Consider the following 27,582-nt stretch of genomic DNA (forward strand, 5'->3'; position numbering starts at 1 on the left):
ATATATCATATTTATGAATTTACATGCCTTTGTTTTATTCAAATATTGCTGGTCCATTAAAATGCCATTTAGACAATGGCAGTAATAACTACACTAGTACTTGTTGATAACCATGCTGACTTTCAGTAATATAAAAATGTGTGTGTATTAGTCGCTTAATTGTGTCTGACTCTTTATGACCCCATGGACTGTATCTCACCAGGGTCCTCTGTCCATGGGATTCTTCAGGCAAGAATACTGAAGTAGGTTGCCATTCCCTTCTCCAGGTTGTCTTCCTGATCCAGGGATCAAACCCAGGTCTCCTGCATTGCAGGCAGATTCTTTACCATCTGAGCCACCAGGGAAACATTTATATATATATTTAAAAAAAACGTAGCTCTGCACATGCTTTTCAATTTTGAGATTATGATGGTCTCTTTATCAAGGACATATTTTATTAAAAGTTACATGTTTTATGAAACATATTGTATCAAAAGATTCTTCAGGCAAGAATACTGGAGTGGGTTGTCATGCCTTTCTCCAGGGGATCTTCCCAACCCAGGGATCGAACCCAGGTCTTTGGCATTACAGGCAGATTTCTTTACCAACTGAGACACCATGGAAGCCCATTAAAAGTTATAGTTTTGGTTTAAAACTTTTTCTGTGATGTAAAATAAAATCTTGGCAGATTGCATAGATATTGCTGAACTGCCCTGATTTTAGCTTCTCCCTCCCCTTCCTTGCTCACAGTGCACAGGAGTACAGCTTTCCCTGTACCTTTGACAGTTCTCAGTCAGTCATGTCCTTTGCATCTCTTTCTTGCTAAATTTTAACATCTTTTAACAGTAGATTAGAATCTATATAAAGTTTCATAATTCTAGTCTGCCTTTAACTATATTGGGAATGTTTTCAGCATTACACTTTATATGTAAGGTTCTGGTAGATATTCTGTATCTACTGAGAGGCATTTCCTTATTTTTTCTTAAATTTTTATTTGGTGATATTTGCTTATATGTTTGGCCTTCCCATGTGGCACTAGTGGTAAAGTGCCCGCCTGCCGGTGCAGGAGACATAAGAGACATGGGTTCTATTGCTGGGTTGAGAAGATCCCCTGGAGAAAGGCATGGCAACCCACTCCAGTATTCCTGCCTGGTGAATTGCATCGACGGAGAAGCCTGGTGGGCTATAGTCGTTGGGGTTGCAAAGAGTTTGAAAGGACTGAAGCAAATTAGCACTCATGCACACGTTTATATGTGTATCTTCTTATTTGAGGTTCACGCTTTGGAGAAGATGTGAGATGAATTGAAGGAGTCTTTCTCCAACCTCTACTTACTGAGATTCAGAGAGGCAGGGAAGCCCAGACAGTGCTGGCATTGCATAGTTTGCCTTCTGCACATTTCCCCCAACCCCCCATTTTTTTTTTTAACTGACATACATACATAACTGTATTGAAAGCTTGATTAGGAATGAGATATTTACATAGTTTCACAGTATTGCCCTTTCCTTCAATATTTATTAACTGCAAAGGGGGAAAATGTAACTTTTTAGTGGAGGAGCCTAGTAGACATCACTTAATAAAATGATCAAAGTTACCCATACCTTTAAGGCTAATCAAAACGGAAAACACAGGGTCACTTCTGTGATATTCCTCATATAAAGATTTGTAACCTGAATCTGACTGTGGGAAAATGTCAGACCAAGCTAAGTTGAGGAACTTTTTCCAAAACAATTGAACTTTATGTTCAAAAGTGTCCAGGTCATGAAAGTCAGAAAAAGATGGAGCTTCTCTTCTGATTAAAAAATAATAAAAACTAACACACATGTGATTCTAAACTCACTACTTTGCTGTAAAGAACATTATTGAGATGAATGCTGACCCTTAACTGAGGTCTGTGCATTAGATGGTAGCATATCACTATTATTTTTTGATCTTGATAGTTATTTTCTGGTTATTGTGGAGAATGTCCCCAAGAAAACATTACAGCTATTTAAAGCTTTAAAAATGACAAATACAGAAAATAATATACTAAAATATTTAGTATCGGAAATCAGGATGACAACTTAGTCTCATATGGTTCAGGAAAATTCATAATTTGATCTTGCAACTTTTCTATAATTTTATTGTTTCAAAGTGTGAAAATGTATTTTTAATCCCATTGTATCCATATGTTTTATAATTAAAGCTAATATTTATCAAATATTCCTCTAAGGGGTTACCACATAGTAAGTTATTCAGTCTTTGTAACACTGTGGGGAAAGTACTATAATCACCTCTGTACAGAATAGGAAACCAAAGCATGTAGGAGTCGGATGACTTCCTCATATTTATATGGCGATAAGTGATGGACTTTTGTTATAAATCAAGGGTTTTCTTGTAACTACTAACCGTCCCTGCCCCCTGGCCATTCAAACTTTGTTTCTATAATTGTACCAGTCACCTGAAATTTTTCTGTAATTTTGAGCTAGGGAAATATCCCTTAATCTGTAATTTTTAAAACACTTTGTTTCCATTTATGAATCCCAATGTTTCCTAAGTCAGAGCACCCCAATTCATGTACCATGAATGGGTAACACATGCGTTGAGGTAGTGACTTCTCAGCCCTGGATGGCGGGCCTGGTAGGACCAGGGGCAGCCATACCCAGATGGCCAGTCTCTTGTGGCCCCTGAGAACTAGTGCAGACGTATTATGTGCTATGATGTAAGATAGGAGAGCAATTTTAGGATAGTTTTCCTCTCTCCATCTGCCTTTTGCCATATTGGATGATGAAAATATATTCACCTCTCTGCAGCAAATTTACTTCACTTGTCTATAGACAAACATCCTTCAGGAAACCTACACCAAGTAGAATAGAAAATTAAAGGCAGAATTGATTTTTATTCCCCATTAGATGTTCTTCTTTCTTCTCATTGAAGACACTATTTTATTTCGGTGTTAAGGATTTAAAATTGTTATATTCATCCTTGATGTTGCTGTCTACACATAGATATGCACAACCCATAAACTTGTGGTGTCTTTTGTTTAATCAAGTCAGGATTCAGCTTTATAGTTGCAGCAGGTTGAATTATGGAACAATTGCAAGTTGACAAGCAGTAATGTAGTACTCTGTAGAACTGAAAGTACTGTAAGATACCTTTTCATATGTAGTATTTATTTTTTGTGTAGACTGGAAAATGTATTACTACACTGTAGTGAAGAAATGACTGCCTTTCCAAAATATCATTTGGTTGATAATCATAATTTCTATTAAACACATATTCAGACAATCCTGCATCCATCACCTTACATCCATTTAAAAAGCTTTCTGCAGTTCCAGATTGTATGAATAACTTTTGTGTTTAATACAGAAACTAATGTTGATGTCTCCTCTGATATGAAAATGAGAAGTCTAATTTTAACTAGTAATTCTGTCAGTGTTATAAAGTGACTAAAAGAAGCCTAGTGCTTCTGGTTTGTAGTGAATGTATTACTTAGGACTGCTTTTAAGTGGAAAAGTGATAAAGTAAGGAATTTTTCCCTCGTAACTTGAATGTTAAATGTCATCTTTTTATTCCCTGAATTTTCTGGTAAAGCACTATATCTGAGAAGGGCAAGCCAATTTTAAAAGGGTTATATTACAGAGCTAGAAGACAAATACACTAGCAATTTAATGCAAATATTGAGTAAAGTATTTTATTGATGACTTGTATGATCATTAATCTGCTAATTGTGATGGGTAACTGAAAAAGGATAAGGAATCACTTGCTTCAATTTCTCGCCAAAAAAAATTCTTTTCAAGCAGATAGGAAGTGGGGGTTAAACTCAAACAGATGAAGTCAATATTTCTGTTCAAAGACAACAGCTAACTCCTCAAAAATAATAAATTGTGGAGAACTTAGTAAATAATGTAAATGAATAGAGACTAAGAAAGTTAGAGATCATGCTGAATTTGTTTCTGAAGTGCTCCAAGTTAGAAAAATATGCCATTTTGGAGTTTCTTTCCTCTACAGAGGCTGTGTCTTTGTGACCTCAAGTGTGAAAAGAAAGAAATCAATTGCCTGATTCATTTGTGAAATACTGTCTTAGCCCCATGTATGAGTCAGATGCTAGGAAGGAATCGTAAACAGGACAGCCACAGTCCCTGTGCCCTTATATGCTCAGATAAGCTGAAGATTGGTAGAAGATAGAGACATACTATCAGACAACTGATAACAGGGAGATAAATGCTAGGCCAGAAAGAGCACAAGGATCCCTGGGGAGCGGTGTGATAGAGGTGTTCATCATTGAACGGCAGTGTTGCAGGTGTCTGGTTAGGAGGTCACAGAAATCCTTCCTTGGAAAATGATGGCTGAGTTGAGTCTTAATGTATAAATAGGAATTAGGTGAAAAGAGAAAGCAACATACATAGTGGCCTGCAGGCAAGAAGGAGCACAGCATTTTTAGGAAATTAAACTAGTTTTGTCCAACTGATTTTCCATGTCTTGAACACTCTCTACCTCTTTATATTTCTTTATGCCATGGGTTTGTTTTTTTAAATTGGATTTATGCTCTAGACCTTTTCTTCCCATGGAGGATATTTGGAAAGATTTCATGGCTTTGAAATGTAGCTCTGGTGTCCAGAGATCAGGTTGACCTTCACTTGGATGAAAGTTTTGCATGTTTGATTGGCTGGTATGGATCAGGATCCTTGAAATGGCCACAGGATACACAGAACTCATACCTCGATGCTGGATAATGGAATACTCTGTTGTCAGGCTCATGCTTTCTCCTCCTCTGTCCCCATGATAACCATACGGTTTATTACAGGGTATGTATTGTTAAGATGATGAGAGGAAGATGAACTGCAAAGGAGATTGAAAAGATATTGTAATATGAAACAAAAAATGTGTATGATGATGGGACTCTTTTCACCCCATGGACTGTAGCCCACTAGGCTCCTTTACCCATGGGATTTTCCAGGCAAGGATACCAGAGTAGGTTGCCATTTCCTTCTCCAGGGAATCTTCCTGACCCAGGGATTTAACTCACATCTCCAGAAATTTATACAAACTTCAAATAAAGTGTGATTCTTTGACCTGAACGTGAGCTGAGATACTGTCTTTTTCTAGTGTTCAGTGAGTAGGCTTTCAGCACAGTACCTTAAGAGACTGTGGCTTTCAAGACTGGTGGCAGTTGCATTGCTGCTGCTGCTGCTGCTAAGTCGCTTCAGTCGTGTCCGACTCTGTGCGACCCCGTAGACGGCAGCCCACTAGGCTCCTCTGTCCCTGGGATTCTCCAGGCATTTGCCCAAACAAATCTGGGGGTCTTCAGAGAAGAGAAGGGCCTCAACTTCCTCAGAGTCCTATTGGTTTCCACACATATTTGGTGCCTTCCTGTGTTCTGTTCCATTTCTTAGTTTCAGTATTGCTTGAGTCTGTCTTGATTATGTCAACGATACCATAAATGTTAGCTGGAGACATCATTCTTGCTTCCAGTGTCCACTGATGTCCATGCCAAAGATGCAGGTAGCCAGTTATGCTGTTACTTAGTAGAGTCAAACTTGCAAGAATGTTCTGTCATTACATTAGGTTTTTGAGTTGGCCTACATCTAATTCTTGACTTAGGGTTGCCAAATTGTTTGTTTAAAATTTACTTTCTGTCATTGAGGTGTCGCTAATCAACACCTCTGTGATCTTATGTGGTAATGCTTTATCTATAGATGCAGGGCTTTCTATTTAGTCTATTATCTTATTCTACCTGGGTCCATATTCCAAGCTATACTGATCTTCTTGAATTCTGAAAGTGAACAGTCAGGGTCTTTGGTATCCTTCCATTTCGTATCACCTGAAAATTTGGATATACATTCTTTGCCTTTATCAAATTTACTACCTAATAAATTGAGGAGTCCAGGGCCATAGATGAAGCCCTGACCATAGCACCAGCTCGGCTACATTGGTCTGCTGCTGCTGCTAAGTCACTTCAGTTGTGTCTGATTCTGTGCAACCCCATAGATGGCAGCCCACCAGGCTCCACGGTCCCTGGGATTCTCCAGGCAAGAACACTGGAGTGGGTTACCATTTCCTTCTCCAATGCATGAAAGTGAAAAGTGAAAGTGAAGTCGCTCAGTCGTGTCCGACTCTTAGCGACCCCATGGACTGCAGCCATCTTCTCCATCCATGGGATTTTCCAGGCAAGAGTACTGGAGTGGGGTGCCACTGCCTTCTCCAACATTGGTCTAGTACAGCTATATTTGACACCTTGAATCCAATGCCCACTTGTAGTGAAACAGCTAAGGGATGGAATGAAGCTGGAGTTGGGTTTCTGACTTTGGGCAGTGCTTATTGAGCAATGATTTGTTCTCTATCTACCACTCTGAATATCTCAAAGCACTCTCCCTCCTAGTCCTTCCCTTGACTTTATTATTATTTATCACTATTGTTAATGTTATTAATATAATGATTCTCACTCTGCTTCTGTAAATGTTTTATGTGTTGGATTGTTGCATAATGCTATCTCAGACCCTGGCCTGTTCTAAGCAGAGGTAGAGTCAGTAAGGAGATTGTTACAGGAAAGAGAAGCCAATCATTAAATTTATTCTCACGTGAGCAGAATATAAATACAGATCTCCACAGGTGAAAGGATTGTTTCTACTGAGTTATCAATCCCCTTTTATTGTGCCAGTTAATAAAACTCAAAATAATTTCATTCTCAAGCTTATGATTTTAGATACCTATCTCCAGTGGGCACCTTTTGGAACACTCATTTTCCAGAGCTTGGGAAAAGTATTTACTGGAAGATGCAGGATAGATTTCTGACTTTTCAGTAGCTCTGTTACCTATGCATTTTATCTTCTCCATTTAAAAGTCATGCAGTGTCATACCATAGGCCCCAAATTCATCTTAAAATCAGATTGGCTTTCTTAAAGCCTAAATTACTAGACATGCTGACAGATTTTAGTTTTTCAGTATTGGTGGTGAATAAAATCTTTACGGTGGTTGGAACACAGAATGTTTTGGAACTTTATGATGTCTTTTATCAAAAGAAAACTATTCCACATAAAATAATTACTCTTTCCTTTTTAAGAAGAACACCATAATTATAAAATACTCTATTTGGTTTCCTTTACACACAAGTAGAAAGTATTCTCATATTAAAATATAGACTAGCTTAATATCAGATAATCAGCAGATAGAAGTGATAGTGCAGCAGATGACTCCTAATAGCCCAGAAATTAATACAATACGATAAAACAGCACTACTTCTGTTAAGAAATTCAGTCAACATTTATGTCATATTACCCCTATGGTTAAATATAATTGTCTTTGGGCTAGTAGAGAAAGAATTTCATAACAGCTTTGAAAAGTAATATATAATTGCCCCAAACAGTTTTAGCAACAGATTTTCTATCCCATGATGACATTTAGTACATTTTGAACTGTCCTTGCGAGATCAGTACAAAGCTTCCTAGAAACGATGTTCTTTCATTCTCTTTGTACTGTCTTTAGGGGCATATAATACTATTCCTGTGTTCGACAGTCAACTGTATTTTTTAAGTTTGAAGATATAATATCTTCCTGTGGCAAGGCCTCTTTAAGTAGTCTTTGAACATATTGCCTATAACATTTGAATATTTCTAGTTTCTATTAATATACTAGGACAATAAAACAAATTTAACTACTGAGACAAATATTATAATGTAAAGGGAGAGATGCAACTTTATAATACAGACCAGTGACACTGACTACTTCAAATTATCTCCCTATTATATTTAGCCAGATTGCCTCCCTATAGTTTGTATAGTAAACTAGATTGGATATGTCTTAAAATTTTGTACAGTACACAGAAAGTAGCAAATTCAAACAGATAATTTTGTATTTGGCACTTTTTTCATTTGTTTGACACTTAGAAAGACTAAAGTACCCTCGTACCTCATTAACTCAAAAATGACAAAATTGACTTCTAATCATCTTTGCTTCTGTGGGCTCGATGATAGTAGTAAATAAATGCTGTACCGTTATTTACACTGCATTGGCTTCCAAATTAGAGTGGAAGGGATGAAAAATGCTGTTATCCAAGTGGAAAAATTGATCTAGTAGTATAATGTAATTTTCTATTAAAAATTATAATCTTTGCATCACCATAAATGGATTTATAAAAGTCCATTTCAAAGGTGCCATTATCTTTGAATCACCTGCCCAGTGCCATCAGAGATGATAACAGAGCCAGCCTAATTGTCATGTTTTCTGAGCAGTGAGTTTATAAAACAGTAGACCATAGCTCTTTCCATTGCTCTTGCTGCAGGAGGCTCTGGCGTTGGGCAGTAAAGCTTTCACGCTGAGAGAGTTGGTAAGTTGATGTACTGCATCCACCAGATGTAATGCTCATTGTGTTTGACTTTTCAGCCAAATCTGGATGATTGCTCATAGGAAATTAGATTTTAAATGCAGATAGGCTTTTTGATATTCCTGCTGTCCACATTTTTCCAATTGCATAACAGGATGATAACTAAGCTTGGGAAGGCTGAGACTTTACTCATCATCATACAGACAATCTTGAAAATAAGAGCAGAAGAAATCATTTCTGCCCTGTGTGCATCCCTGAGGAGAGGAAGGCGAGTGCAAATGGATCTGCAAAATGGCTCCCACTACCCCATGCTGGTTGCGTAATTGCTTTGGTTATACTCTGGCAGAACTGTGTGTTGGCCGCAAGCATGCCATTTAGGAATTGTGCCGTATCTTCTCTGATTCCTAGTTTAATTTTGAACTGTGTCACAGTCCAGGGAGAAGTAATGCAAAACAATGATGGTGGTTGCAGGATTGATCTCCATCTTTGTTTTACGTTCTGCCAATCCTTTCCAGCTCCAATCCTGTGTTAGCCCCCATCATACCTTAGCTCTCCTTTCCAGCTCCAATCCTGTGTTAGCCCCCATCATACCTTAGCTCTCCTTTCCAGCTCCAATCCTGTGTTAGCCCCCATCATACCTTAGCTCTCCTTTCCAGCTCCAATCCTGTGTTAGCCCCCATCATACCTTAGCTCTCTTACCACTTGTGGCATCCTAATATATTTTATGAAATAAATGGTTAAGTAAAATTTTTATTTGGAATAATTCTGTTTATTCCATGTTTCTTGATGACATTCTTCTTGAAATGACCTCTGCCATTTTAATTGCTTTTTAGATTGGCTGCACAACTGTAATCTGATATATTTTTTTAATGTACTACTAAATTTTCACTGTTTTTATTTTTCTGGTATCCCAGCTCATTTCCCCCTCATTTTTCTCTTGTTTTGTTGGGGTACTTTCTTGAATAATATAATTTTTTTTTTGATGTCTGAAGATATCTTCATTTTCTCTTTATACTAGATTCATAGTTTGACTAAATATAGAATGTTTAATTATCAGTATATGTCCAAAATAATTTTTCCTCAAAATTCTGGTACTAACTCAGCCTTTTGTAGTGTTCAACAAAGTTGAAAAGAAGGTTGTGCTATTCTCATCATTTTTTTTTACAAATCATCTCTGTTCCCTTCCCTTTCTGTAGAAGTTTTATTATCTTCTTATCCTGACTATCCTTACATTTTATGTTGAACTCTTATTTGGATTCATTCTTCATTTATTATACTCAGTACTCAGTGTAATAGTTTTTATTGCTTTATTATGTATTTATTTGGAATTCTTTTATTCATTGAAGTATAGCTGATTTATAATAAGAGTTTCTGATGTAAAGCATAGTGATTCAGGATTTTTGTAGTTTATCTTCCATTAAAAGTTCTTACAAGGTAATGGCTGTAATTTCCTGTGTTACACAATATATCCTTGTTGTTTATCTGCTGTATCATAATGCTTTGTATCTCTTAATCCCCTACCCCTAAAGAGCCCCTCTTTCTCCTCCTCCCTGCTGGCAAACACTAATTTGTTTCCTATATCTGTGAGTTCATTTCTATTTTTCTATGTGTATTCATTTTTCTATCTGTATTATTTTTCAGATTCCACAGATAGGTGGTATCATACAGTATTTGTCTTTGACTTATTTCACCAAGCATAATATTCTCTAGATTCATCCACTTTGATGCAAATGGCAGAATTTCATTCTTTTTTATGGCGAAGCAGTATTCCACTGTGTGTGGGTGAATGGGTGGGTGTGTGGGTGAATGGGTGGCTGTGTGTGTGTGTGAATGGGTGGGTGGGTGGGTGGTAGTGGTGATGGAGAGAACACTATTTTCTTATGATTTTCTGCCTGAATTATCTATCCATTGATGTAAATGGTTTGTTAAAATCCCCTATTATTATGGTATTATAAATTTCTCTTTTTTATGTCTATTAGCATTTGCTTTATTTATTTAGGTGCTCCATTTTTGGGTGCATATATATTAATGAGTGTAAAAAACCTCCTCTTGTATTGATGCCCTTATTATTATATAATGCCCTTCCTAGTCTCTTCTTGTAGCCTTTGGCTTAAAGTCTGATATGAATAGTGTTGCCTTCATCTTCGTGTTTTCATTTCCATGAAATGGCCTTTTCTATTCCCTCCCTTTCAGTCTGTGTGTGTCTTCATCTATAAACTGAGTGTCTTGTGCTTGTGTGTTGTTTCTCAGTTGTGTCTGACTCTTTGCAACCCCATGGACTGTGGCCCAGCAGGCTCCTCTGTCCATGGGATTTCCCAGGCAAGAATACTGGAATGGGTGGCTATTTCCTCCTCCAGGGGATCTTCCTGACCCAGAGGTTGAACTTGCATCTCCTGCATTGGCAAGTGGGTTCTTTACTACTGAGCCACCTGAGAAGCCCTGAGTCTCTTGTAGGAAGCCTATATAAGTGTCTGTTTTTTTTTTAATCCAGTCAGCCTTAGTAGTAGTTTTTAATCAAAAACTTCTTGTTACATGTCACCACTTTTCTTGTGTTTTTTCCCTTGTTTCTTTTTAAAAAAGTAATAAATTTATTTTAATTGGAGGATAATTACTTTATAATATTGTTGTGGCTTTTGCCATACATTAACCTGAATCAGCCACGGGGGTACATGTGTCCCCCATCCCGAACCCCACCCCCACCTCCCTTCCTATCCCCTCCCTCTGGGTCGTCCCGGTGCACTTGCTTGGAGTGCCCTGTTTCATGCATCGAACTTGGACTGGTGATCTATTACACATACATGTTTCAATGCTATTCTCTCAAATCATCCCACCCTTGCCTTCTCCCACAGAGTCCAAAAGTCTGTTCTTTATATCTGTGTCTCTTTTGCTGTCTCATATATAGGGTCATCATTACCATCTTTCTAAATTCCATATATATGTGTTAATATATTGTATTGGTGTTTTTCTTTCTGACTTACTTCACTCTGTATAATAGGCTCCAGTTTCATCCACCTCATTAGAACTGATTCAAATGTGTTTCTTTATAATAGCTGAGTAATATTCCATTGAGTATATTTACCACAATTTTCTTATCCATTCGTCTGCCAATGGACATCTAGGTTGCTTCCACGTCCTAGCTATTGTAAACAGTGCTGAGATGAACATTGGTTTCCCCTTGATTCTTATACCTCCATTGTTATAGCACTCCTATAGATCTCCTGGATTGATCTCTCATAAAATGTACCTGATTTTTATTATCTCTGGTCAGTGTTCTGATAAATTTCTGAAATTTTGTTATCCAGGTCAAAACTATTTTTCTCTATAGCCTTATATACTTTTAGGCATTTATTTTAAAGTGATTTTCTGTGGCTGGATTGATTCCAGTTTCCTCTAGTGTGAATTTAAAAATTTTCTATTTATCCTGGTCTGCTGCTGCTGCTGCTAAGTTGCTTCAGTCGTGTCCGACTCTGTGTGACCCTGTTTGCAAAGAGTCAGACACAACTTAGTGACTGAACAACAGCAGCAACCTCCCCCATTATGCTGTTTTTCTTCATTTATTCTGTGATTATACATAATTTGTATTTTAGAATAAAGGGATTTATTCTTTCATGTAGGAAATAGGTTATGATGTCAACTACCAGGTTTTTGTGGGTGAGTATAAAGATAGTTATTAATCTGGGAAACCCCTAAGTGACCCAAAAGACCTTTGCTTCTGTATGCTGTGGGCCAGGCTAACCTGCGGAGAAGGCAATGGCACCCACTACAGTACTCTTGCCTGGAAAATCCTATGGACGGAGGAGCCTGGTAGGCTGCAGTCCATGGGGTCACTAAGAGTCGGATAAGACTGAGCGACTTCCCTTTCACTTTTCACTTTTATGCTTTGGAGAAGGAAATAGCAACCCACTCCAGTGTTCTTGCCTGTAGAATCCTAGGGACGGGGGAGCCTGGTAGGCTGCTGTCTATGGGGTCGCACAGAGTCGGACACGACTGAAGTGACTTAGCAGCAGCAGGCTAACCTGGGGCTTCCCTAATAGCTCAGTTGGTAGGTACCATTTCACACCAGTCAGAATGGCTGCGATCCAAAAGTCTACAGGCAATAAATGCTGGAGAGGATGTGGAGAAAAGGGAACCCTCTTACACAGTTGGTGGGAATGCAAACTAGTACAGCCACTATGGAGAACAGTGTGGAGATTCCTTAAAAAACTGGAAATAGAACTGCCTTATGATCCAGCAATCCCACTGCTGGGCATACACACTGAGGAAACCAGAAGGGAAAGAGACACGTGTACCCCAATGTTCATCGCAGCACTGTTTATAATAGCCAGGACATGGAAGCAACCTAGATGCCCATCAGCAGATGAATGGATAAGAAAGCTGTGGTACATATACACAATGGAGTATTACTCAGCCATTAAAAACAATATATTTGAATCAGTTCTAATGAGGTGGATGAAACTGGAACCTATTATACAGAGTGAAGTAAGCCAGAAAGAAAAACACCAATACAGTATACTAATGCATATATATGGAATTTAGAAAGATGGTAACAATAACCCTGTGCACGATACAGAAATAGAGACACTGATGTATAGATCAGTTATGGACTCTGTGGGAGAGGGAGAGGGTGGGGAGATTTGGGAGAATGGCATTGAAACATGTATAATATCATGTATGAAACGAGTCGCCAGTCCAGGTTCGATGCACGGTACTGGATGCTTAGGGCTGGTGCCTGGGACAACCCAGAGGGAGGGAATGGGGAGGGAGGAGGGAGGAGGGTTCAGGATGGGGAGCACGAGTATACCTGTGGCAGATTCATTTCGATGTTTGGCAAAACTAATACAATATTGTAAAGTTTAAAAATAAAATAAAATTAAAAAAAAAAATAAAAGCAGTAAAAAAAAAAATCCATCTGCAATGCAGGAGACCCTGGTTCAATACCTGTGTTGGGAAGATCCCCTGGAGAAGGGAAAGGCTACCCACTCCAGTATCCTGGTCTAGAGAATTCCATAGACTGTATAGTCCATGGGGTCACAAAGAGTTGGACACAACTGAACGACTTTCATTTGCAGGCTAGCCTAGTTATCTAGACAGTTCAGTTTCTTAAAAGATGAGCCCTATGTTTTCAGACTTGGAATTAAAAACTTGTTGCCCTTAGTTTATGTCTGGGGATAGAAGAGAGATAAGGAAATTTTGGCTTCTGATTTCTGCCTGCCTTAAAAGAATGCCTCAACTCACACATTCTATTGACTGCTAAAATCATTGACTTCTTTGAATTATACTGCTATTACCTTAAAATATCTTAAATTATCTACTCTTATTATGATAATTCAACAGCCAACTAGTGTCATTGACTAGTGTTTCCTCCTGTTTCGAGTATTGCACGTATGATATTTCTAAAAGAAAAATTTGATAATTCTTCCATTCTGAAAATATTTATTGTGTTTATAATGTGAAAGCATTATTCTAGGCATTTGTTTCTTGCCCTCCAGGGGCTTACATTCTAATGATAATGTTGTGTAATGGTAAGATAATAAACAAGAAAATATTTGATCTTACATGAGCTGACTCAGTGTTGTATGTATGTCAATTTTTATTATTTATTTTTAGTTGTGCTGGGGTCTTTGTTGCTGTGTGTGAACTTTCTCTAGCTGCAGCAAGCAGAGGCCACTCTCCAGTTGCTATGCAGTGGCTCCTCTGATTTCAGAGCATAGGCTCTAGGCATGCTGGCTTCAGTACTTGCAGCATGAGGGCTCAGAGTTTGCAGCTCGAGGGCTCTAGAGCACAGGCTCAGTAGTTTCGGCACTCAGGCTTAGTTGCATCTGGAATCTTCCCAGACCAAGGATCAAAGCTGTATCTTCTGTCTTAGCAGGTGACTTCTTATCCACTGTACCACTGGGGAAGTACAATTACTTTTTATATATACTTATATAGTTCATGAAATTCTAAACAAAATCTTTTTTTTTTAATTTTATTTTATTTTTAAACTTTACAATATTGTATTAGTTTTGCCAAATATCGAAATGAATCCGCCACAGGTATACCTGTGTTCCCCATCCTGAACCCTCTTCCCTCCTCCCTCCCCATACCCTCCCTCTGGGTCGTCCCAGTGCACCAGCCCCAAGCATCCAGTACTGTGCATCTAACCTGGACTGGTGACTCGTTTCATACATGATGTTATACGTGTTTCAATGCTATTCTCCCAAATCTCCCCACCCTCTCCCTCTCCCACAGAGTCCATAAGACTGATCTATACAAATCTTGACGGTGTTTTCCTACCTTAATTTTTAAAATTCATATGTGATTCTACAACTTCTACCATTATCAACATACTGATCAATGAAAAAATAGAAAAGGCATAAACATAATAAATATCCTTGGTTATTATAAGATAAATATTTTAGATCAGTGACACAAAGATAATTTTTTCTCTGTACTACCATTTGCACCATCATATAAATTGGATAGCCTTGGTACAGTTCTTAAATACGTCCAGTGCTCACATGGGACTCATGCATTTTATTTTGTAAGCATTCTAAATCTTTGCTGATACCCTTACGACTGAATTTGCTTGTCTGGATGTACTTCCTCCTTGTGTTTCACAGCATTTTCACTTACGTTCCTAACAGACATTTTTTACATTGCATGGCAGCTTATTATAGGCTTATAGAGGTAGCTAAGTGCTTTACTTACCATTAAACGATAAGCTTATATGGGAAGCCCACTGGCATGAACTGTAGAGAGTCAGCAGTTTTGCTGGTAAGTCAGGCTGTGTTTGAGAGCTCTGAGGAGGCTAAATATTTTATTCACAGAGTAATTCAGTGTATGTCTGAGGTTTATTCCAAAAGTATGCCTATCAGGAAAATGCTGAATATATGGTATTAGCAAAAGGAAAGTAATTTTAGCTGCATGTATCTCTGCCAAAGTGACTTAGCCAGCACCTTGTAAGATGAACTTTTAAAAAGGGAACAATGTAACTGTTCACCTAAAGCTAAAGTCTGAATTCTGTATCTTGAAGTACCCACTTTTTTTTCCAAATTATAGGATGAGGAATGTTTCATCATCTCAGAGATTGGAGAGACTAGTTATCTAAGATAATTTTGTGTGCTTTGCAATCGCTGTGACTTCCAGGGAAAATTGTATTGATGTTGAAGTTTAAAATCTCTCTCTTCGCACCCACGTGAAAACTTTGGGTTGAACAGTTAAATAGTCTTATCTCTGTTATTAGCTAAACTGCTAAAAAAAATTGCCTGTAATTTCTAAGAGTATATTAAATAAGAAAATAATTATTCTGTTCTCAAGTTCATGTTATACATTTGGAGAGAAGTATTCAATACCTGTACTTTACAGAGGAGGAAAAAAAGGCATAAAAAACTTTCCTAAAATAAATATTAACTCTTAGGTTTTATTCATGGGTAGTTAAGTTTTTATCTGTAGGTTAAAAACAAAGCTCGGTCTTTACTTGGTTATAATTTGGAATCCCTTCGGGAGCTTTAAAATGTCCTGCCATCTGGATCCTAGACCCAGAGTTTCTAAATTATTCTGAGGTATGTTCTTGCCATTCAGTGAGTGTTTAGAAAAGGAAGCTAAGTTGCAGATTCTAGATGACCCCTTCAGTTTCCTGATATGCTCCTACCATTTGTCATGACACACACAGTTCTAAGTTGTCAATAGAGAAGGGAATCCAAGAAAAAAGTTAACTGTTAAAATGGGAAGGAGATATGTTACTCATGAGCTTTTTTCCAAATAGCTTATATAAGCTGTGCTACAGAATCATTGCCTTATATCCATGACTAAACAGGAAGCATGACATCAGTAAAATCTCTGAGGAGTCTGTGTACCAAAAAAAGATTGATTGGCAGTATACAAATTAATGTAATATTGGGACATAATTCTCTATGGATCTTTCACTGTCTGCTTTTAAGGAGAGGCACTGTCTTTTTTCCCCTAGACTATATTTTCCAGGACTTTTTATAATGAACAGCCTTGGAAGTTAGAATATCTCCCTCTGGAGCAAAGGGCAGTCATGCTTACCATTCACTGTAGAAGATATAGGTTCCCCAAGCTCAAGATTTCTTTTCTATAATACAGTAAACAATATAATACAATATACAGTATAATACAATAAGATATAATACACAAGCCACTTTGTGCTCACTCATTTCTTTGGGGCCTATCTGCATCATCCTTTGTAGGACTTGGAACAGAAGGAAGTGATACAGATATGCTGATGCTCATGTTTCTTGCTGTGCCATGAGTAATAAAGTCCTTTGTCTCTGGCCAAGGAGTTTCATGTCTTCTTCAAACATCCGTGAAAGGTAGCTATCTAGCTTATTAATTTCCTAGTGGGTAAAATCCCAGACCCTTCACAGTTCTTGATAGATAACACTGGTGCAATATTTTTTACTAACTTATTTGAGTCAGGAATTATCCAGTCATTTTGTCCTTAACACAGCAAGGCTTTTTAAAATGTTAACAATGTAAAACCAGGGAATACTCTACATCCTGAGCCCTTTTTGAGTCATCTAGAGGCAAAGAGCTTCATTTAACTAAGATACAACTGGGGAACTTGATGGGAATCATTGTGGAGTTCTAAGAATAAAAGTAAGATAAGCTGCTGCTGCCCCTAAGTCACTTCAGTCGTGTCCAACTCTGTGTGACCCCATGGACGGCAGCCCACCAGGCTCCGCCATCCCTGGGATTCTCCAGGCAAGAACACTGGAGTGGGTTGCCATTTCCTTCTCCAATGCATGAAAGTGAAAAGTGAAAGTGAAGTCTCTCAATCGTGTCCGACTCTTAGCGACCCCATGGACTGCAGCCTACCAGGCTCCTCCATCCATGGGATTTTCCAGGCAAGGGTACTGGAGTGGGGTGCCATTGCCTTCTCTAAGTAAGATAAGGGTAAGTGTTAAAGACCAGTACCTCAATGCTATAGTTGTAATCCGTTGAAACACAGAAGTTAAATTTTTGAGGTAAATAAAAGAAAAAGGGACATCCAGAAAGGGCTTATTGATTATTACATAGTTAATAGTTGATATTTTTCAGTCGCTGAGTCATATCTGACTCTCTGCAACCCCATGGAAAGCAGCATGCTAGGGTCTTCTGTCCTTTGATATATCCTGGAGTTTGCTCAAATTCATGTCCACTGAGTTGGTGATGCTATCTAACCATCTCATCCTCTGCTGTCACCTTCTCCTTTTGCTTTCAATCTTTCCCAGCATCAGGGAAAGTTTTCCAGTGAGTTGGCTCTTCACATCAAGTGGCCAAAATATTGGAACTTCAGCTTCAGCAATAGTCCTTCCAATGAATATTCAGGGCTGATTTCCTTTAGGATTGACTGGTTTGATTTCCTTGTTGTCCAAGGGACTCTCCAGAGTCTTCTCCAGCAGCATAATTTGAAAGCATTTTTGTTTCTTCGGCACTCAGCCTTCTTTATGGTCCAGCTCTCATATCCGTACACAACTACTGGAAAAGCCACAGCTTTAAATATACACATGTTTGTGGGCAAAGTGATATTTCTGCTTTTGAATATACTATTTAGGTTTGTCATAGTTTTCCTTCCAAGAAGCAAGTGTCTTTACATTTCATGGCTAGTGTCACCATCTGCAGTGATTTGGGAGTCCAAGAAAATTTCAGTCATTGCTTCCACTTTTTCCCCTTCTATTTGTCATGAAGTGGTGGGACCAGATGCCATGATCTTGGTTTTTTGAATGTTGAGTTTCAAGCCCTTTAACCTTCATCAAGAGACTCTTTGGTGCCTCTTCACTTCAGCTATTAAAGTGGTGGCCTCTACATATCAGAGGTTGTTGATATTTCTGAGCAAGCTTGACAGTAAATAGTAGTAAAAGGGTATTACTTAAAGTGAACTCCAGCATTAAATGCCTAATTAGAAAAAATGAGGACCTCAGGCATTATAAAGTGTACAAGTATAGAGAGGGTGATATTAGAGCAGTAGCACAAACTTTACTGTTTCTGTTTTGTAAATAAATTCATTTGTATCATTTTTTAGGCTCTACATGTGTGATATCTTATGATATTTTTCTTTGTCTGACTGACCTCACTTTGTATGATAAGCTCTAAGTCCATCCTTGTTGCTGCAAATGGCATTACTTCATTCTTTATTATGGCTGAGTAATATTCCACTAAATATAGGTACCACATCTTCTTAATCCATTCCTCTGCTGATGGACATTAAGTTGCCTCCGTGTCTTGGCCATTGTAGATACTGTGGCTATGAACATTGGGGTGCATGTGTCTTTTCAGTGTATGGTTTTCTCTGTGTGTCCAGGAGTGGGATTACTGGATCATATGGTAGCTCTATTTTTAGTTTTTTAAGGAACCTCCATACTGTTCTCCATAGTTACTGTACTGTTTACATTCCCACCAACATTTTAGGATGGTTCCCTAAAAGAGAAGAATTTTTATATTGACTTACAAATCACAATTAAACTAAAAGTGATACAGGGTGACTAAAAAGTAATGGGCCAGGCTTGGGAAATAAGAAACAATAAGGAAGCAGGGATTGTGATATTGATATCAATAGAGTGGAAAGCAGGCCAAGAGTTGCAAATGGGAAATAGGAGGACACTTTATAAAGTGAGGGCTAAAAATCACACTGATGATCAAAGTGTATGGATCTCTTTGCACCAAATAGAGAGCAAGAACTTTATAATACAGGGAAAACTAGACTAGTATAAAACAATAGTAAACAATAAGGAAGCAGGGATTGTGATATTGATATCAATAGAATGGAAAGCAGGCTAAGGGTTGCAAATGGGAAATAGAAGGACACTGTATAAAGTGAAGGCTAAAAATCACACTGATGATCAAAGTGTATGGATCTCTTTACACCCAATAGACAGCAAAAAGTTTATAATACAGGGAAAACTAGACTAGTATAAAACAATAGTAAGTAGATTTTAATGTTTTTGTTTAAACACAGTTCAAATAGATAAAAATGGGTAAATATATAGAAGATTAAAACAAGGTAAATGGTAGACATATTTGCATCAAATATCTTATGAGTACATAGAAGTTTAAAAAAAATCAACCATAGTAAACTGTATTACAGAAAGAATATAAATAGCATTTTCATATCATACTACAATAACTAGAAATTAATAACAAAACCAAAGACAAAAGTGCTTTAACTTGAAAATTTAAAAATTTTCTGTTAGTCTCTCAGTCATGTCCAACTCTTTGAAACCTCATGGCTTGTAGCCAACCAGCTCCTCTGTCCATGGAATTCTGCAGACAAGAATGCTGTAGTGGGTTGCCATTCCCTTCTCCAGGGGATCTTCCCAACCCAGGGATTGAACTCAGGCCTCTTGCATTGCAGGCAGATTCATTACCATCTGAGCCACTAGGGAAGCCTAAGTGGCTAAGCCAACCTAAGCCTAAGACAACCTAAGTGGCTTCCCTAGTGTAAATAGAAGGAGATGAAAGTGTAGATAAAAAGAAAGAAATTTTCTCTAAGTGAAAATAAAAGGAAATGAAAGCTGAATTTTCAGAATTTCTAGATGACGGATGCTGAAGCTCCAATACTTTGGCCACCTGATTCGAAGAGCTGATTCATTGGAAAAGACGTTGATGCTGGGAAAGACTGAGGCAGGAAGAGAAGTGGGTGACAGAAGATGAGATGGTTGGGTGGCATCACTGACTCAATGGACATGAGTTTGAGCAAACTTCGGAAGATAGTAAAGGACAGGGCATGCTGCAGTCTATGGGGTCCCAAAGTTGGACACAACTTAGCAATTGAACAAAACAACAAAATGAAAGAATGGCATATGTAAGGTGTGAAAGTAAGTCGCTCAGTCATGTCAGACTCTTTGCAATTCAATGGACCGGTTCAGAATACTAGCCTGGGCAGCCTTTCCATTTTCCAGGGGATCTTCCCAACCCTGGGATCAAACCCAGGTCTCCCACATTGCAGGTGGATTCTTTACCAACTGAGCTATCAGGAAAGCCCCTTACGTAAGGTATATTGCCAACTAAAACAGCTTGAAAACGAAAAAAGTAAAGAACAGAATAAATATAAAAATACAATGAGATATAAAACAGAAACATTAGAACAATAAAATATTGACTTTTCAAAATAAAGTCCATAATATAGACAAAACCCGAACTGGTCTAATAAAAATTGGGGGAGGGTAAGGAGGTAATCCAAATATGCAAAAACAAAGTATGAGAGGAAACATCTCTGAAAAAGAGGAAATTTCAAACACCTCTTTCAAAATATATTTGAGATTTTATATAAATAGTACCATTTATTAGGAAAACATAATCTCCAAAATTGACTTCAATTGAGACTGCAAGTTTAAACAAACCAAATTTCTATGGAATAAAGAAAATAATAAACTATCATATTTAGAACTGGACATGAAACTGGACTGGTTCAAAATTGGGAAAGGAGTATATCAAGGCTGTATATTAACATCCTGCTTATTTCACTTATATGTAGAGTACATCATGTGAAATGTCAAGTTGGATGAAGCTAAAGCTGAAATCAAGATTGTTGGGAGAAATGTCAATAACCTCAGATATGCAAATGACACCACCCTAAATGGCAGAAAATGAAGAGGAACTAAAGAGCCTCTTGAAGGTGAAAGAGGAGAGTGAAAAAGCTGGCTTAAAACTCAACATTCAAAAAACTAAGATTGTGGCATCTGGTGCCATCACTTCATGACAAATAGATGGAGAAAAAATGGAAACAGTGACAGACTTTTCTTGGGCTCCAAAATCACTGCAGACAGTGACTGCAGCCATCAAATTAAAAGATGTTTACTCCTGAGAAGAAAAGCTATGACAAACCTAGACAGCATATTAAAAAGCAGAAACAACACTTTGCCAACAGAGGTCTGTGTAGTGAAAGCTATGGTTTTTCCAGTAGTCATGTACAGATATGAGAGTTGAACCATAATGAAGGCTGAGCACCAAAGAATTGATGGTTTAGAACTGTGGTTCTGGATAAGACTCTTGAGAGTCCCTTGGACTACAAGGAGATCAAACTAGCCAATCTTAGAGGAAATCAACCCTGAATATTCATTGGAAGGACTGATGGTGAAGCTCCAATATTTTGGCTTCCTGCTACAAAAAGCCAACTCATTCGAAAATAACCTGATTCTGAGAAAGACCAGGGCAGGAGGAGAAAGGACTGACTGAAGGTGAGATGGTTGGATGGCATCATTGACTCAATGGACATGAGTTTGAGCAAACTCTGGGAGATAGTGAAGGACAGGGAAGCCTGGCGTGCTGCAGTCCAAAGAGTGTTAAAACACGGCTGAGCAACTGAACAACAAATCTATCCCACAAAAAGTTTTATACTAAAATGTTTTCATGGGAGAATTAAAGAAACCATAAAAAAATACATGCAATTCTGTTACATTATTTCAGTAAATAGAAAAAAGAAAACTTTCATGTTATATTTGAGACAAGTATAATACTGTTCCTAAAAACTGAGCAACTAGACAGTCTAATGATACATCTTGATTTTTTAAAATACTATTCACTACTAAAAGAAATTTGGACTCCTTGGAAAAATAAAGGATTTACTATCTGGGCAAAAGAAACTACAAGTTGTAATGACATAGAATCCAACTTAAAACAGCTTGTGAAGTGAAGTGAAATTCTCTCAGTTGTGTCTGACTCTTTGTGACCCCATGGACTGTCCATGGAATTCTCCAGGCCAGAACACTGGAGTGGGTAGCCTTTCCCTTCTCCAGGGGATCTTGCCAACCCAGGAACAGAACCCAGGTCTCCCATGTTACAAGCAGATTCTTTACCAGCTGAGCCACAATGGAAGCCCAAATTTGGCAATATTGAGCAGCTTCAAGAAGAATAATAATGATTATGGGTTATAACATATTGAGTACATAAAAAAGAAATATGGGTCCATAGAGTTACTGAAGACAAAAAACAGGATATATAATCTGAGAGAAGAGAGAAGTTGGAAAACTTTTCTCATAGGAGAATGTCAGCTAATATAAAAATAGGGATGACAAAATTAGGTCACTATTGTTTGTAACTCCCAATTTGTTTCAAATGTAGGTAATCAATTCACTGTCCCCATAAATTACTCCTTGATCACAAATGGTAAATTTGTCTTTATGATAGAAACCATAAGTAATCAAGTTCTCCATTGCCTGTGGTGGGAAGCTTAATAGGGGTCTTCTGATCTGTTAAGTGGTCACCATAAGGTGTTCTGCCTGGAAAACTTTTAACCTGAATCTTAATACAAGATGAATCAATAATGTGAACTCCTCTGCAGGATAATTGGCCTGAATTCTTAAAAGTATTCAGTAGTATCGAGAATAAAGAGAGGAAGGGTAATTGCTCTAGATTCAAGAAGTCAAAGGTGAGTCAATAACCCAATCCAAAGTGTAAATGTTGATTGGGTCCCAGATTGGAAAAGATAAAGTATATTTTGAAACAATGGGAAAATTTTCATATAGTTTTTTCTTAGATGTTATTATATTTCATTGATTTTCTTAGGTGTGATAATAATATTATGATTACACAGGAGAATGTTATTATTCTTGAATTTATGCTAAAGTATTTTGAAAGAACAATGTCATGATGCCTAAAACCTACTTTAAAATAGTTTGGAAAAATGGAGGAATGTTACTTTCTCTCTCTCTGTTCATGTGCATCTGTGTCCATAGGTTTATATGTGCATGTGGGTGTGTACATCCATGTGTAGGTGTGTGTGCGTGTGTGTGTGTGTAGATAGGAGAGTGGAGTGAGACAGGAATTGTGGTGTGATGTTAACAGTTGGTCAAAAGTAGAATATATAGGAATTCATCATGCTGTCTTTGAACTTGTAAGTTTGAAATCTTTCAAAATAAAGTAGCAAATTTAAATAACAAAAAAGAGATTCTCTAACCAACCTCCATATCTTATTTTCTATTTTATCGAAGTTTGCACTGAAAGACCATAACCCTTGCCTTTGATCATTTCGAATCTTATGCTCATGGAAACCTTTGCCCTGTTAATAGCTCTTATAATATTAGCTTGTAGTGAATTTTTCATTTTATCCTTGAAAGGAAATAAGGTAATTGCCATATGGGAACCCACTGAAATAGTCCCTCACTGCAATATTTAACATACTCTGTAAAGTGATAACAGATCAGTAAAGTATGGTTTGTCATTCTCTGCATTTCTTCCAATCTGGATGTTACCTGGGAACACTGGAGAATTCATATAATTACTTATGGTAGTTAGGGTTAGGATTAGAGTTAGATCAGAGTAGTATCAGAGTCGTACTCTGATAGGGTAGTATCAGAGTCGTACTCTGATAGGGTAGCATCAGAGTCTAGAGTTGACATGTCTGCTATGTCTTCATTTTATCTCCTAATATACACTGAGTAGTTTTTCAAATACTCTCAAGTCAGAGCCTGGGATATTTTAATTTGTAATGTCATGTTCCTGTGAAATCAGAATATTCTCAATACCCCAAAGTAGTATTAAATTTTAAAATGGAGAATTTACTATGGATAACACTTTTTCTTATTTCCTCAATTGTATAAAGTTACATTTAGGTAAATTTAAGGAAATTTAATTTCTTAAAACGATAAAAATAGGCAAGATTTTTGGTATTATATAAAAGCACATGTATACAAACTACTAGATGAGGTCAGTGTGTTTTTTAAAGAATTCATAACAGATAATGTAATGATAGTTGATCTCAGTTAGTCCTGAGACTTTAGAGTCACTTAAATAGAAAAGAATAAAATCCTCAATATTTTGCTTCTTGAGATCTGTGAAATGATTTACTTTTGTTGGCATTTTTCCTGATTTATATCCTTAATACTTCTTAATGCCATACTCTGCTCTCTGAGAGGCAGAAATGTAGCTTTTGAAAACAATCTGGAAGATGGTAACCATTGATTCAGTGGTCACAATGCCTGTTTCATTTCTTCGAGGACTTGCCTCCAGCCCCAAGTATGGGAACATACTTGGCCTTTTAGAGAAGCCTCTAAGGAGCTGGCTCCTAAGGACAAGACAGATGAACTTGTTCTCTGAGAGTTCTGTGATGATTCTAATAACTCATGATAGAAATGTCTGGAATTTGTCACTGTTTTTTCATGACAGATATTCCATGATTTGGTATGCCTGTGAAACATTAGCCGCCTTATCAAAAAATACACTTGAGATCATGCAGTTGTAATAAGACAGACTTCAGCAAAAATGCTTTAAGTTAATCACTCAGTCTCTTTCTCTTGAAGTTTGGAAGACACCATGCAAAGTTAGACTTTAGTAGAAGAGGTGTACAACCTACTGCTGAGTAAGCTTTTTATGATCAAATCTTCCTACATGTCCATTGCATGTTTAACAAAACTAGTGAAATTTCAGTAACAAACTATCCTGCTAATTAAAGAAATGTCATGCACTTGATGGATCCACTATACATCACAACCAGATACAGGAAAGGATAGAGAAAGTGTACTAAATTAAAAGCCAGAACTCTCTTTTCCACTGTAGCATACTTGGAAGTGTGAAGATGGTGTGACTTTGGGCCATTATGTACTTTGTGAGTGCAAAATCCATAATTCGTTTGCTACCGAGCACAGTAGCAAAATGTTTTCCTTGCACATTGCTGGTCCCTTGAGGCACATTCATATCGGGTTTCAGATCATCCTGTCCTTTACCACTGCGTTCATATCAAATTGTGGTTTTAGAAAAAGGCTAAAAATAGAGTTGTTATGTTGTGATCATCTTCGTACATTAAACTAATAAAAATAATTATGTTGCATGGCATTCTATTCTAGCCAGTGAAAATAGGATATAATCAGAATCACAAAGATTTAATTTCTTAAAAGGCTGAATTTCATCAGTCAGTGAAATTTTATGGTATCCAGTGTCCCAGGCACTATTCCAAAGGGGAATAGAAGAATTCTTCTGTGATATTAAATGGGCTTTTACTATACTGAAGTGTGTATTTATTTTATTTGTATTTCCTCTCATATACTTTATTATTTTTTATTGAGTATAAATACATTGTTTTAGTTTCTGCTGCACAGTGAGGCTATACGTATAGCCTCTTGAGCCTCCTTCTCACCCCATCCCCCGCATCCCATCCCTCTAGGTGATCATAGAGAACTGAACTGATGAGCTTCCTATGCTTTATAGCAGGTTCCCACTAGCTATCTATTTTATACATGGTAGTATATATATGTCAATACCAATCTTCCAATTCATCCCACCCTGAATTGTATTTTTAAAGTGTGTGTGTTTTCATTATGAATTAAAAAGCCACATTTTTTGACAAGTTAGGATCAAAATAATCACTGCTGTTAGTGTGTGTGTGTATATACACACACACACACACACACACACACACATATATATATAGCACATCACGAAAAACTTGGAGCTTATAGAGTTGCTTTGTTGACTTCAGTTTAATTTAAAATCTAGCACCTTGAACTCTGTGTCTTCAGGATCTATTTGGTTTGTGCTCTAGACGACTGGCTTTAAATTTGATGTCTTTGTCTAACACAAATACTAATAATTTAAATAATATTGTGGGTTCTCTAGGAATGATTAGTTTTTGTTTCTTAAGGTATGTTCGATTTTCTGGATTCATTGATGCCATCCCGGCATGAAGGACATTATAGAATTAAATGTACAACTTCTTAATCTTTGGAGAAATATAATGATTACAGTCTTATTAGAGAGGTTCCACACAGTAACTATTGAGAAATTTAATTTTTGCTAAATTAATTTTCACATGCCATTGTATAGGTGGAAATGGCATTCTTTGAAGATCCAGAGGGAGGGTATGGGGAGGGAGGAGGGAGGAGGGTTCAGGATGGGGAACACAGGTCTACCTGTGGCAGATTCATTTCGATATTTGGCAAAACTAATACAATATTGTAAAGTTTAAAAATAAAATAAAATTAAAAAAAAATAAAACCTATAACCATATTATGCAGGAAAAAAAATAGGATGAAACTTGTATATTTTATCTACTCATATGAAAATTTCTCAATGTAGAAATTGGGAAAGTTGATAATTTAAAAAATCTGAGTGAAATAGTTGTTTCTAAACTATAACATTAGAATGTTTTAAATAATTTTTCTCAGATTTAGAAGATTATTTGAATTTTAGCTATGTTTTACATATTCCAATTTTGCAGTAGGCTGAAGACCTGATATTACCCCCGACTTTGTTGCCTGACTGGCACTGATTTCTAGGGGGTGTTTATAAATAAATATTTAAGTCTTTTTGTCAATCTCAATAGAATCTAGATTGGTATGTGAACATGATTTAGGAGTGTCCTCCATCTTCCTAGTTAGCCAATTTGGAAATGAAAGAACTTTTATAAATTTATAAAACTAGCAAGAGAAATGTTTTGAAGTTTAATAAAGCTTTTTGAAGTAAACATTCCTGAAGATGAAGCAGAATATCTCAAAGCATTTAGCTTCACGGCTAAAAGCAACATTATTTACAAAATTATAGGATCTGAGTTGTTTTGCCAGCACCGTGATCTATTTGGCTATCTAGAGAAAGATTAACAGCTTTTTAATGGCTCTGCTAGCTGGGCAAACCATACACATTAAAGGTAAATGAAAAAAAAAAAAAAACAAAAACTTTTTTTCTATCAGTCATGTCTTTAAGAAACTTCTTTCACAGATATTTTGTATATTTAAATTTCAAATGTTAGCTGGGAATTGGAAAATAATTTTGCTCTCAAGAAAATTGCCTAACATTTTTTTGCCTTCTGTGTGGGCAACTGAGTGATGGAAAAATAAAAATGGGAGAGGTTTTTTTTTTTTCCCCCCACTACTCGTTTTGAGCTTTCTATGAGAAAGTTCTTTAAATTTGTGTGTGTGTGTGTGTGTGGTGTCTGTGTACTAGTAAGGAATGGGTAAATAATTTGGCTGTGGTGACTCATCCACCGACAGTATATTAAGCTAGGTAGTTCTGTTAAAAAGATAGAAGTAAGATGTTTTCATGGCCAAAAATATAATTAAAGAATTGATCACAATTTTGTGCTTCTAGAAGTCCATTTACTTCTTTTTAATATTTGCACTACTACTGAAATCAATATCCAATAAGATTTTAGATTTTAAGAAAAATGATTCTCTTTAAGGCAGATAAAGAATAGTTTCATGACTGAACAGAATTCTGAATCAAAAAGAAAAAATGTCCTTCTTGAACATTTTGGTGAGAGTTAATCCCCTCTTCTCATGCTAGTGGTTCCTGAGGCCTCTGGGATCCATCATTGCTCTGCATGGACTATATATTCTCCTTACCAGCCTTCTTAGGAAATATGATTTCCTCTGAAGTTTTCATGAGGCCCACA

At 37.1% G+C, this 27,582-nt stretch overlaps 1 long non-coding RNA gene across 11 annotated transcripts in view; it reads left to right on the plus strand.

Moving 5' to 3' along the window:
* The window catches only part of LOC147374048 (uncharacterized), a 364,526-nt gene that overhangs the window by 116,758 nt on the left and 220,186 nt on the right, over positions 1–27,582 (plus strand). The window contains exons 3-4 of one of the 11 annotated variants that reach the window (XR_015162371.1): positions 8,238–8,282; positions 8,434–9,704. The exons of 8 other annotated variants lie outside the window; for them this stretch is intronic. This is a non-coding gene — a long non-coding RNA (uncharacterized LOC147374048). Of the gene's footprint in view, positions 1–8,237; positions 8,283–8,433; positions 9,705–20,736; positions 23,079–27,582 lie in introns of those variants that run through there. 2 more of the 11 variants (XR_015162368.1, XR_015162367.1) reach the window with 2 other exon arrangements.

The sequence above is a fragment of the Bos grunniens genome, chromosome 4 (genome assembly GCF_055505025.1).
Source record: "Bos grunniens cultivar Pamir isolate PY7600 chromosome 4, Bosgru_T2T1.0, whole genome shotgun sequence".
Classification (NCBI taxonomy): Eukaryota; Metazoa; Chordata; class Mammalia; order Artiodactyla; family Bovidae; genus Bos; species Bos grunniens.